This window comes from Scylla paramamosain, chromosome 32 (assembly GCF_035594125.1).
Source record: "Scylla paramamosain isolate STU-SP2022 chromosome 32, ASM3559412v1, whole genome shotgun sequence".
NCBI classification, from domain to species: Eukaryota; Metazoa; Arthropoda; class Malacostraca; order Decapoda; family Portunidae; genus Scylla; species Scylla paramamosain.
This window is the reverse complement of record NC_087182.1, coordinates 17,004,881-17,009,939: the sequence shown is the minus strand read 5'-3', so window position 1 is coordinate 17,009,939 and position 5,059 is coordinate 17,004,881. Positions and strand designations below refer to the sequence as shown.

At 41.6% G+C, this 5,059-nt stretch overlaps 1 protein-coding gene across 1 annotated transcript in view; it reads left to right on the top strand.

Annotated features, from left to right (window-relative positions):
• The first annotated feature begins 510 nt into the window (after window positions 1-510).
• Window positions 511-5,059, top strand: part of LOC135089300 (uncharacterized) — an 18,736-nt gene continuing 14,187 nt past the window's right edge. Inside the window, exons 1-2 of the mRNA XM_063984802.1 lie at window positions 511-662; window positions 5,042-5,059. The exon at window positions 5,042-5,059 is cut by the window's right edge and continues 268 nt beyond it. The gene's annotated coding sequence lies outside the window, so the exon portion shown is untranslated. The remainder of the gene's footprint in view (window positions 663-5,041) is intronic.

Sequence of the window (5,059 nt, the reverse complement as noted above, 5' to 3'; positions counted from 1 at the left end):
CACAAGACCCCCTTTAAGCCACACCGTAATCAAGTGGTGAGGGGAATGAGGGGAAAACGTGAAGGGGGGTGATGATATATTTGCTCGACATGTGAAAGGGGAGCATGGAGGAGGAGGAGGAGGAGGAAGGAGGCTGATTGTGTTTACGTTTTCAGATAGACGTCTTCATATAGCGTATCATAATTCAATAAAACCAAAAGACGCAGTCAGCCATGCAAGTGTACAGCCTATCATGGTTAGCTGCTTATACAATAAAAAGAGTGCCCTTATGGTAATGCTTAATATTCTAATAAATAGTATAAGCGCTTTAATGATTCTTCGACTGAGATCCATGCGTGGCTCCACCGCTTGGCGAAATGAATCGTACGTCAGGAAAACGACCCATTCTGTGCAGACGGGGCACTGTGTGGCTACAGCACCAATGAATTGTCAACCTGTGTGTCTGGCCAATGCTAGCACGGCACGTCACGGTGTGTCCAGCCGGGAAACACAAAGTAGAGACTAGTTATCGCCTGGCTGTCACAGTGAGCGGGTGGAGTGTAAATACTGTTACCAGAACTATTTTACTGCAATATTACGTTTGCAAGACAATACAGCGGTAGAGTTTGTGTTCATACGGCTTATTACCACCGTCTTTTTAGCGTCTGGAGTGTGGCAGCCTTGTAAGTACAGTATACCTATGTATCTGATAAGGTTAGGTAGGTTGTGTTAGTTAGTGTCCTTAGGAATTATAGTACATAGGGTTCACTTAGGTTAGCTTAGTGCCCTTACACACACACAGGCAAGGGAGGAAAGGAGAAAGGCTGAATGGGGTGACACAGGCAGGAAGGAGCAGGAGAGGGCGGGAGAAGAGGCAGATAAGGTTATATATCTTGGAGTATCGGGACACACAAACACACACACACACACACACACACACACACACACACACACACACACACACACACACACAGCCAAAATTAATCGAAAAATAGATAAATGTCGTCCAAAATAACTCCAAATAATAAGTGAGAAGGAGCATTGGTCGTCTTGGTTTTCAGCTGAGGTCCCCCCCAGCCGCCATGATGGTTTGTCAGAGTCTCGGCTGATTCCAATATTATTTTGGTTTCCTTAACTTATATATTTTTGGGGTGCCAGTAAGTTTTTATGATTTCTAAAAATATTTAGTGATGTTTTGAGTGTTTTCCATGTGTGCGTTAGGGGAAACAGGTTGATCATGAGGTGGTTTATTCTGTAAATAACCGTTGTTTTTTTCGGTCACTTTTTAAATATCGTCATACATTTTTTTTTTATTTCACCTGCTAGTTGAGATTTTATTGCTTCTAAAAATAGTTCATGGGTTTTTAAAGTGTGTTGTGTTCGTATTCAGCTAAATATGTGGACTTTTAGAGTGATTTATAGGCGTGTTAAAAGTCGAAAACTTGACGTTTTGTATTTTTTTTGTTTCTTTATTTCAGCTTCTAACTGACATTTAATTGTTTGTAAAATTAGTTCAGATTTTTTAAAGTGTTTTCCATTCCTGACAAATCAGATTTGTGAACTTTAGAGTGTTTTTTTATCGTGTTTACGTTCCAACAATTTTTCAGTTAGTTCTTTGAAAATATCTTTATTATTACTGAGGGTTGAAATACTTTTATATTCCTGGTATTAGTTAAAGTGCATGGTCTTTCAGAATATATAAGGCATTCCAGCCTAGATCCATTTTTTCGAGGGGTCAATTTCAAAATGGAACCGAGTACGTAATACGCGTAGAAGCTGTGACGTCATCAACCGCCCTCATCCGGGTACCGAGGCCCGGGACCCCCCGCTCCTCCAGTCTCCCTATGTCAATGTTTGTGCGTGCGTGTGTGTGTGTGTGTGTGTGTGTGTGTGTGTGTGTGTGTGTGTGTGTGTGTGTGCTTTGCTCCTCCATGACAGCCCCCCTCCACATCTCTCCCCAACCTGCTCTTCTCCGTCCCCTCCCTGCCCTCTGCCTGGTCCTGACTCATCTTTACCCCTCCCTACTTCCTCTCCCCTGTGTGTGTGTGTGTGTGTGTGTGTGTGTGTGTGTGTTGGGATATTACAATGTAACCGAGCTCATAATCGAACCCAATACTACTACTACTACTACTACTACTACTACTACTACTACTACTACTACTACTACCATTACCACTAAACCATCCACCCTTCCATCCACTACACATTGACTTATCCATCCATAGCCACAACCATCCATTAATTCATCCACCCATCCATCTACTGTTCACTTACCCTTCAACAACTTACTCATTCACACTCATCCACCCAACCACTTCCCCATCTATCCACTCGTCCACTCACCTACATCAAACCCACCATCCACACCTCTTCACCCACCCACTCAGCCATCCACCCACACATCCACACACCAGTTCACCCACCCACACGTCAAAGTATCACCTCATCTATCCAACTACCTCTGTGTGTGTGTGTGTGTGTGTGTGTGTGTGTTTTAAACGATAGTTATAGCCAATGAGAATGTACTTTTTATCATCACTATTTCTCACACGAACGGAAAAAAATAACGAAGAAAAGGGAGAAGAGAAGAAGAAAGAGAAGCAAGATAACACTTCCTCTCATCCTTCTTCTTTCCTTTGCCTTTTCTTCATTTCTCTTTCCTTTCCTCCTCACTTCATCTTCCAGAGAGAGAGAGAGAGAGAGAGAGAGAGAGAGAGAGAGAGAGAGAGAGAGAGAATGAATGTGTGTGTTCCGGAAGAGAGACAAGACAAATGGCAGTGCTCAGGTGTGAATGATATGCTGGTGTTGGTTTGTTGGGGGGGCGTGTTCCCAACTGTGCTTCTTCCCACTGTAACTGATGGCTTCTCGTGGCTTCTTCAGAGAGAGAGAGAGAGAGAGAGAGAGAGAGAGAGAGAGAGAGACGCTTCACTAGTTTCATCCTCACCACAACATAGTAGAATATTCATGCAATACTCAGATTAGAAGCTCCGTTGCAAGTCAGATTGAGTTACTGATTGTTACTCATTTGTATAGGCGCTTTGTAGCATAGGTAATATATCATGTTACTATTATTTTTTTTTTTTTATTAAGTTGTAGTGTATATACGATGTTTTTGCGATGCTTTGCCCGCGACATGAAACAATTAGAAGTACCAGAAGCGATGCGTAGTCTTTATAAGAAACTATAAGAAAATCAGCGATGAAAAAGAATACATTTTGCAATTTCTTCCCAGTTCAAAGATTAAATGTGGCTGTGGAGCGAGTAAAGATGTCTCAGAGTGATTGGTAATTAGGTAAAGGTGTACCAGGTGGCAGTGAAATTGTCGTTACTTTTTCCTTGTAATTTTGTTTTATATTGCGTGTGTATGATGTGATTAGTTTCTTGTATTTGTCTAGCTTATTATGCCTTGTTTACACGAGTTAGTTAATTGAATTTATGTTAGGTTTTGATATATTTTAGTTTCCTCCTCTTCCATTGATATAATTTAAGTGTTTCTTGTCCAAAAAGCTTTACCTAAAATGTTCTGCAATTTCGTCGATAAATTTTGCGTAAAACTCAAGGCCACATTATTTTTCTTTCAGTCTCCGAAGCTGATTGCAGTGATTAGTTTTCTGAGGTGCGGCGCAAGAGAAAACGAATCTTGTTAGGGTACACTAAGCTGGGTTGGAGGCTGACCATATGTTGTTCTTGTATAATGCCTTGTCAGCGCCCCACAGCTGTTGCCTTGTGCTGGTGTGAAGAAATAGTAAGCACAGATCAACACGCTGCTATCCGCCATATTTTAAAGTTCTCTATGTATGGTGTCAATTATGAACCATTTAAAACATTATAGTTAGCAAGATTATTACTTTTTTTTCTGTGTGGTGGGGCGGGTAGTATTAAATATGGTATTATATGCGTGTCTATAAGAAGGATTAGTAAAGAATTTGTTACCCTTTTGCCGTGAAAATTATCATATTAATTCAAAACACAAAAACTTAACAGGAAAAAAAAAATAATAGTAACTTAGTCTTAAAATTAACGTAATACAGTTTAGCGAAAGCGCACGTGAACCTCTCCTTCCAGCTGCCCTGTCCCGTTCCTCAATATGTGTCAACGAGAGCGCCGGCCGTACAAAAACCCCTACTGGTCACGGTGAACCTAGGCAAGTAAAAGTTGAGGCTGTACGTGTGCCTTTGAAAGACCATAATGGCTGCCAGGGAGAGGCTGTAACATCCCCCTTACCCACACCCCCCCCGGTGCTCCCCCTCACCACTCTTCGCAGCCGTAACATGTGTCAGCACTTATGTCATCTCTGGGAATTTTGACGTGAGTGTGAAGTTATCAGTGTTCGTCGCCTCCTTACCGTCAACAACATATCGACCAACACCTCGCATGCAACTGGTGGTCAGCGCTGCCGGGCGTGACTCGGAACGTTTTCCCGCCTGTCTTAACTGTTTTGACAGATTTTATTGGGCATTGTGAGGGTTTCCAAGTGTGTTTTCATGGTTCTAGTGATAGTTTTAGGGGTTATACTACATCGTCAGTGAAATATATACCTATGAAACTTATCTAGTCATCTCAGTAGCTTTAGAAATTTGTTGTTTTGAGTGTCTTTCTTAATACAGGTCCTGCGGCACCGCGACATGCTGACTATTGTGTTGTTTAGAATTGTTTTGTGTTGATATTTCGATGCATGTGTGTGTATGAGGTTTAGTGTAGTTGATATTTTGTGATCAGTTACGTATTTCTGTCGTTTATCAAGTTCGGCAGTGTTTTAAGGAGAGGAGTGCGAGGGCCTTGACTTGCAGTGAAGAGATTGATTCATAACCATCAGTTGTTATGGAAGCCACCACAAGCACCACAACACATACAGCTCTACATTATCTTATTAACTTTCATTGCAGGAGAGCAAGATACGCTACCGCACACTAATGTCACGGAATAAAGGAAGTAACTCAGCCTCTCTGTTCCTAACCAGTGGCCTCTTTGCATGATAGCAGCCTATCTATCCACATATTTATTCACTTCATAAAACACTAATCCATCTTTTACTATTATTACTATTTGTTTACATTTCAAGGTAGGAAGAAGCTGGTTA